Source organism: Globicephala melas, chromosome 11 (genome assembly GCF_963455315.2).
Source record: "Globicephala melas chromosome 11, mGloMel1.2, whole genome shotgun sequence".
Taxonomy (NCBI): domain Eukaryota; kingdom Metazoa; phylum Chordata; class Mammalia; order Artiodactyla; family Delphinidae; genus Globicephala; species Globicephala melas.
The window spans coordinates 80679323-80687955 of record NC_083324.2 but is presented as its reverse complement, the minus strand read 5'-3'; the positions used below and the strand labels follow the sequence as shown (position 1 = coordinate 80687955).

The following is an 8633-nucleotide window of genomic DNA, read 5'->3' as shown; positions in this document are numbered from 1 at the left end:
ATAATTCTTCATAGCTCCCTGGTTCCCAAGGGATTGGTCGCGGAGAAACAGAAGCCAGTCCTGCCTTGCCTGCTCACCTTTTATCTAAATAACATCGCAGCCCAGCCCAGCCCACCCTCGACTAGCTCCGCAAGGCAAGGGGACTCCAGGGTTTTGCCGGAGGTAAGTGTTGCTAAATTGGGCGATCTGGGCGCCTACAGTCCAGGACATCGTGAGCTCGCTGGGATGTTCCCGGCCATCACCACGAAACACTCAGTGGATTTTTCTGGCTTCCGGAAATGGAGATGATTTGAGGGTCTTTGTTCCAAGGGAGTTGGTGCTGGACGCGGGAACTGGAGCTCTGCAGGCGCGGATCCGCTTTGACTCCACCTCTGCTCCCTTCCCAACGCCACCTCCTTAGTGGGTACCCCGGCTGCCCAGCTACCTGAAGCCTTACATGTGGAGAGGGCAGGAATGGAGGGAGGCTGGAGAGAGTGAGAGACAACAGATTGTCGAGACAACAGATTGCCTCTTTTCAGCCTCCTTCCTTTGGAGTCTCATTCTGTTGCTTTCTTATGAGGCCGCTGCTCAGTCTGTTTCGCAAATGGAGAATTTTACGCAAATGGAGAATTTTACATTCACGTTTCCCCTGCAATTTACTAAATCTTTGAGAAGCAAAGAAATAATGATTATAAATCACGAAAGGAATCCGAAGAAAACCAGTTGCAGTTGGGGGTGTAGCTCAGTGGTAGAGCGCGTGCTTAGCATGTACGAGGTCCCGGGTTCAATCCCCGGCACCTCCACCAGTTTTGAGAGGATGCATTTGTGATCAAACCACTTTTCCTTTCATCTCTCCCTTTAAACCTAGTGTCTTCTTTCATTCAATATTCTGCCTACCTGTACTGCCTTTGTAGTATCCAGTTTCACCCCGAGAGCGTTGCCACCACCAGAAATGTCCTAAATCCTACGTGACAAGCGTTTTTGAAAGATAATTGGCCTGATTTCCTTGGATGCCAAGTTAAAAACAGAAAAGAAGAAAACAGAAAACAACAGACTCTAGGCTTCATTCACTTTCTTCTGAATTCTGAAGAGTTCTTAGAGCAAAAACCAAACTGGAGGTGGAATAGCAGAAAAATATCTTATGATTTCTTCCTTATGAGTGTCCAACCACCCCATACTTAGTTTTCTTAAATCACTAGATATGGAAGCAGTGGGCTCCAGTCATAACCACAAGGTTCTATGCACAGAGAAACAATAAAGCACTGTCTGTCATTGTACGTGATGCCTTCCAAGTCTAAACTGAATGATACAGAGTGAATGAAGACTGGCTGCTTCAGTGAATCCAGACCATTGCCGCTTTGCTGAGATAACTTATTGGGAGTGTGAGAGATCAAGCATCTAAATATCTCCTGTTCAAGAAAATTTCAATCAAAATAAATGACATGGGCTCATTTCAGAAATAAATCTGAGTGAACGACCACTTCCACTTTGCCAACACAAACAAGTATCCCACAATAACAATATGTCTTAACCAATCTAAAAATCAAAGCTGATTTGCTTAGGCCCACCTAGTCTGAAACATTGGTTTCATAATATAAGAGGGAAAAAAAATAAGTTGTCCCTTTTAAATATATTGATTTCTAGGAATTAGTTTTTATTCTGGAAAATAATTCTGTACAATATATATTTTTAGTAAGTTTTTATCATCTGTACCACCTATTTAAGTCACTTTAAGTATATCTGTGGTCACAGAGATTTAATTTCTTCATGACAAGATAAGGATATCCACTATCGTTACTATTTTAATGCTATAATGGAGGTACTAATCAAGGAATTTAGCATGAAAAAGTAATTAGAGGAGTAGGTAGTGGATAGAAAGGGATAAAACTCTCTCTATATATCTTGGTAGGGTTATATATCTAGAAGCTACTCCTCAGAACAGAAAAGCTACTACAAATGGACAATTTAGTAAAGAACCTGGTTGTAAAATTAATACACACTCACACACACACACACACACACACACACACACACACAAGTCTTCCTACATCCAGACTTTGGAGGGTTTTGGTTATTGATTCATTATTTTGAAAGCTGACAAATGAAGGAAAAGAATCAAGTACTTATACTACCTCACATACGGAATGTATGTCAGGATAAACATACAGTTGATGAGGAAAATTTTTTTTCTTTAGAAGAATGACAGCTAATACATGCAGAAGGAACGATAAAATAGAGTCAACATTTTGCAGCTGATATTGCTATAATGCATCCTGGTCACAATCATCAGTGGTTGCTACAACCATGAGGTGAAATTGGATGGGGGAGCTCTAGAACAGATGGAGCGGGCTGACATACCCGATCAATTCCTCTCTAAAAGTGAGACTGCTGCACAACATGTGCCTCTTGACACAGTGAAATAGAACATGCCCGGGACCACCAATGAAATACTTTTATTAAAAAATTAGTGCTTTGTCTAGTCTAATAGATGGAACCATCTGTTTACAGTAAATACTGGGAATATAGGAATATATTTAATAACATCACAAAAATGCAATCAGTCAAATCCAGAATGTGGGACATTCTGGACAAACTGACCCTCAAGAAAGAAATAGCATGGGGGATAAAGGGAGGTGGAACTGATACAGATTAAATGACATGTAAGGAGAATAATAGACAAATGCAACATATCTGGATCCTGATTCAAACAAAGTAATTGGAAAAAGAAACAATCAAACACATACTGAGGATTTGATTATATTAAGAAGTTTTATTATTTTTGCTGGTTGTGATGTTATTGTGGCAGTGTTAAAAAAGAAATTTTATAACTATTAGTTGTACATGGGAAAATATTTATAGTTGAGATTAATATCTGGAACTTGATTTTTATTCCAGGAGGGGAATAAAAAGCACAAAAAGAGACAAATAATAACAACAAAACTATGATAAATGCCGAAGTTGGGTGGTAAGTACATGGGTATTCATTATAGTATGATTTCTACTTTGTTTTAAAATATCCAAAACAAAAAGCTAAAAATTTAATACTTTATTTATATAATATGCTTTATATTGTATATTAAATATATTTAAATTTTTATTTTCATCAAAGAATCGCTTCTATTTCTTTTTTGTTTTTTCTTCTTTCTCTAGTTCCTTTAGGTGTAAGGTTAGATTGTTCATTTGAGATTTTTCTTGTTTCTTGAGGTAAGATTGTATTGCTATAAACTTCCCTCTTAGAACAGCTTTTACTACATCCCATAGATTTTTGGATCATTGTGTTTTCATTGTCATTTGTCTCTAGGTATTTTTTGATTTCCTCTTTGATTTCTTCAGTGATCTCTTGGTTATTTAGTAACGTATTGTTTAGCCTCCATGTGTTTGTGTTTTTTATGGTTTTTTCCCTGTAATTCATTTCTAATCTCATAGCATTGTGGTCAGAAAAGATGCTTGATATGATTTCAGTTTTCTTAAATTTACTGAGGCTTGATTTGTGACCCAAGATGTTATCTATCCTGGAGAATATTCCATGGGCAATTGAGAAGAAAGTGTAATCTGCTGTTTTTGGATGGAATGTCCCATAAATATCAATTAAATCTATCTGGTCTACTGTGTCATTTAAAGCTTCTGTTTCCTTATTTATTTTCATTTTGGATGATCTGTCCATTGGTGTAAATGAGGTGTTAAAGTCCCCCACTATTATTGTGTTACTGTTGATTTCCTCTTTCTTAGCTGTTAGCATTTGCCTTATGTATTGAGGTGCTCCTATGTTGGGTGCATATATATTTATAATTGTTATATCTTCTTCTTGGATTGATCCCTTGATCATTATGTAGGGTCCTTCCTTGTCTCTTGTAACATTCTTAAAGTCTATTTTATCTGATATGAGTATTGTTACTCCAGCTTTCTTTTGATTTCCATTTGCATGGAATATCTTTTTCCATCCCCTCACTTTCAGTCTGAACGTGTCCCTAGGTCTGAAGTGGGTCTCTTGTAGACAGCATATATATGGGTCTTGTTTTTGTATCCATTCAGCAAGCCTGTGTCTTTTGGTTGGAGCATTTAATCCATTCACGTTTAAGGCAATTATCTATATGTATGTTCCTATGACCATTTTCTTAATTGTTTTGGGTTTGTTTTTGTAGGTCCTTTTCTTCTCTTGTGTTTACCACTTAGAGAAGTTCCTTTAGCATTTGTTGTAGAGCTGGTTTTGTGGTGCTGAATTCTCTTAGCTTTTGCTTGTCTGTAAAGCTGTTGATTTCTCCATGGAATCTGAATGAGATCTTCCTGGGTAGAGTAATCTTGGTTGTAGGTTCTTCCCTTTCATCCCTTTAAGTATATCATGCCACTCCCTTCTGGCTTGTAGAGTTTCTGCTGAGAAATCAGCTGTTAACCTTATGGGAGTTCCCTTGTATGTTATTTGTCATTTTTCCCTTGTTGCTTTCAATACTTTTTCTTTGTCTTTAATTTTTGCCGATTTGATTACTATGTGTCTCGGCGTGTTTCTCCTTGGGTTTATCCTGTATGGGATTCTGTGCTTCCTGGACTTGGGTGGCTATTTCCCATGTTAGGGAACTTTTCAACTATAATCTCATCAAATATTTTCTTGGGTCCTTTCTCTCTCTCTCTTCTCCTTCTGGGACTCCTATAATGCGAACGTTGTTGCGTTTAATGTTGTCCCAGAGGTCTCGTAGGCTGTCTTCATTTCTTTTCATTCTTTTTTCTTTATTCTGTTCCGCAGCAGTGAATTCCACCATTCTGTCTTCCAGGTTACTTACCGATTTTTCTGCCTCAGTTATTCTGCTATTGATTCCTTCTAGTGTAGTTTTCATTTCAGTTATTGTATTGTTCATCTCTGTTTGTTAGTTCTTTAATTCTTCTAGGTCTTTGTTAAACATTTCTTGCATCTTCTGGATCTTTGCCTCCATTCTTTTTCCGAGGTCCTGGATCATCTTCACTATCATTATTCTGAATTCTTTTTCTGGAAGGTTGCCTATCTCCATTTCATTTAGTTATTTTTCTGGGCTTTTATCTTGTTCCTTCATCTGGTACATAGCCCTCTGCCTTTTCATCCTGTCTCTCTTTCTGTGAATGTGGTTTTTGTTCCACAGGCTGCAGGATTGTAGTTCTTCTTGTTTCTGCTGTCTGCCCTCTGGTGGATGAGGCTATCTAAGAGGCTTATGCAAGTTTCCTGATGGGAGGGAGTGGTGGTGGGTAGAGCTGACTGTTGCTCTGGTGGGCAGAGCTCAGTAAAACTTTAATCCGCTTGACTGCTGATGGGTGGGGCTGGGTTCCTTCCCTGTTGGTTGTTTGGCCTGAGGCAACCCAACAATGGAGACTACCTGGGCTCTTTGGTAGGGCTAATGGCAGACTCTGAGAGGGCTCAGGCCAAGGAGTCCTTCCCAGAACTTCTGCTGCCAGTATCCTTGTCCCCACGGTGAGCCACAGCCACCACCCCCCCCCCCCGCCTCTTCAGGAGAACCCCCAACACTAGCAGGCAGGTCTGGTTCAGTCTCCCCTGTGGTCACTGCTCCTTCCCCTGGGTTCCGATGTGCACACTACTTTGTGTGTGCCCTCCAAGAGTGGAGTCTCTTTTTCCCCCAGTTGTGTCGAAGTCCTGCAATCAAATCCCAGTAGCCTTCAAAGTCTGATTCTCTAGGAATTCGTCCTCCTGTTGCCGGAGCCCCAGGTTGGGAAGCCTGATGTGGGGCTCAGATCGTTCACTCCAGTGGGTGGACTTCTGTGGTATAAGTGTTTTCCAGTCTGTGAGTCACCCACCCAGCAGTTACAGGATTTGATTTTACTGTGATTGCGCCCCTCGTACCGTCTCATTGTGGTTTCTCCTTTGTCTTTGAATGTGGGGTATCTTATTTGGTGAGTTCCAGTGTCTCCCTGTTGATGATTTTCCAGTAGTTAGTTGTGATTCTGGTGTTCTTGCAAGAGGGAGTGAGAGCACGTCCTTCTACTCTGCCATCTTGGTTCCAATCTCGCAATCCTCCCTTTCTTGAGCAAGGATTAAATTAGCCTTTTACATGTTAAGATTGAACAATCGTGATTTATTTAACATTTTGAATATAGAAGCTAAAAATAGGTATTGTGGGGTTACGAGGTTAGGAAACAGAAGCTGGTCTTTCAATAAAATAAAATTACAGTTAAAGTTATTGAACTTAGCATAGGGAAGGCCTACTTAAGACACACAAAGAAACCACTACATAAATAAAAATATTGGTTCACTTGCCTTGGTCAAATATGACCTTTTGACAAACTGATAAACCAGGATAGACCATTTATACATATATAAGCTACATATGATGAAAATTGTTATTAAAAATAAATGAGAAGCTTCTACAAATCAATTTCCAAAGGAAACCAATTAAATAAAAGTTTATTTTTTCTTATCTAATCAACAATTTGGATGAAGGTGGAACTTATGTAAGGCAACCTTGATTGTTGAATATATTAACGTGCAGTGAAATATGTAATTGGGTGTGTGTGGTGTCTGTGTTTCAATCTAAAATGAACTGCAAGTGCCATTTATTTTTACTTAAAATACTTTGGACAAGAGAATTTAATATCTTGTCCCAAAACTCTCCCGTTAGCTAATAGGCACTTATTTTGAAGTCAATCTGATAAATTATAGTACCATTTATAGCTTTATACTTCAAGTTAGAAAGAAAGAATGGAAGGATGGAAGGAAGGAAGGAAGGGAAGAAGGAATTTCATGTTGTGTTTTTGCCAAAACAAAATTTTTAAAAATTTAAAGGACATTACAGGGACAATTAGCAAAGTCTGAATAAGGCCTGTATATTAGATAACAGTACGATATCAATGTTAATTTCTGATTTTGGTACTGTGGTTATATTAGAGAATACTATTATAGGAAACATACACTGAAGTAGGTAGAGGTAAAAGATCATCATGTCTGCAACTCTCAATGATTTATATATATACATATATAATAAATTAAATGAGATTAAATATTCAGATCTGGGAAATTTGAATGATGATAAATAGGAATTCTTTGTCCTGTTCTTGCAACTAAAAGCTAAAATTACTTTAAAAGTAATAGTTAAAAGAAAAGGTAAGAATAAAATATAAGTTCAGATAATCAAATCCCTTAACAAAAGCCCACATTTGGTGAATGGCAGATCCAGGAAATGGATAGATACTTTATCACCTAAAACTCGATGCTCCTTTCTCTTCTGTGCATGGTCAGTCACTTTATTGCCAGACTTTTCTCTGCATTCATATATAGACAGATTTTGTTTTTTTACAATAAGAGTTTGGTCCATTGAATGAATACTGCTTTCTTTAGAGGGAAGAAAACATCTCTGAATTGAATTGAAAGCCACTTCACTTTTTAATCTATGCCCCAGTGCAGAATCTTAGGAGTTTTCTGTTGAGTTTGCACTGTAAGGAGACCAACTGAGTTCTTTGCTGAGTATGAGGAGACTACAAACCTCCATTAAACCTCGTTACAAAACCGCACTTGGGGTTCAAATAACCTTAGAAGAGCTGACCTCGAATTTCTCTTATTTTGGTAGTTAAGAACTTCCAATAAGAAACAGAATGGAGAGCTAAAATTTCCAAAGAGAACTCCCTGTTAGCACAAATACCTTCTCACTCACTAAAACATTGGTGAATTCATCATCATTAGATAGAGAGAGAAAGGATAGGATTATGAATTATTGATCTAAAATTAAGGAAAAGGAATGGATGCATTTACTTTATTTCTGTCAAAGTTTTACTCTAAAACTGTCTTGGAAAAAAAGTCACTGTCAGCAATGCTTCCCCTGGAGTTGTAGAAATAGGTTCTTTCTCATTTGGGGGGATTTTCTCCCTAAAACTTGAGGCCAGTTCCCTTTTATTATTTTTTACATTTATGTTTTCTGCACCTCTGGTTAAGTTGCTTAAAATCTACTCTTTTTCATTTTAAATCTATCTTCCAAAAAGAAAACAATATGCTCTGCCTCTCTTTCCTACATAATTCTTCCCCTTTTTTGCAACTCAAGTGTCCCCCTCTGTGACTTCCCAGATTAAACAGAATTTCTCATATATGTTCTCCTAAATCTCAGTCATTCTTTTTTGTAGCATTTATCATAGTCATGATATTATATTTCTGTCTGTGATCATGTAATTGATTTCTATCTCCTCCTTCCTTCCCACTAAGCTCTTAACTCCTTGGAGGTGGAGACCAGACCTGTTCAGCTCACCTTTCCACATGCTGAATGAGTAGGCATACAATACATAATTTTTGGAATGAGGCGATGAACGAATGTTTCATAGGTATCAGCTAAAATAGATAAAGGTAGATCTTCTGCTGCTTGGGGCCAGCTGTAAGAGTTGTTTTTCTGCACAGATCTTCTTTCAGAACTCATTTCATTGATCTCACATCCAGAAATATAACTTCTTGAACCTGATATGCTGGCCCAGAGTCATGATACTGATGACCAGATGTTTGCCTCTAATGGTCCAATTTTAGTCAGCCTAGGAGAGGGAATAATAGTCCCATAAAAATCAACATCAAGAAGTAAAATATGCCCCTATAACTGCCATGTTTCCTTAATACCAATTTGGGATTTACTTTATTGGTTTATGAAAGTCAAGGATTTTTTTTTCAGTGGTTCATGGACACCTAAGATCTTAAGGGGATCAAT

The 8633-nt window shown here is 38.1% G+C and overlaps 1 non-coding gene across 1 annotated transcript; it reads left to right on the top strand.

The window, feature by feature from the left end:
- Nucleotides 1-710: 710 nt before the first annotated feature.
- On the top strand, nt 711-782 carry TRNAA-AGC (transfer RNA alanine (anticodon AGC)). Its single transcript has one exon. It is a non-coding gene; the product is annotated as a tRNA-Ala (tRNA).
- The last annotated feature ends 7851 nt before the right edge of the window (nt 783-8633 follow it).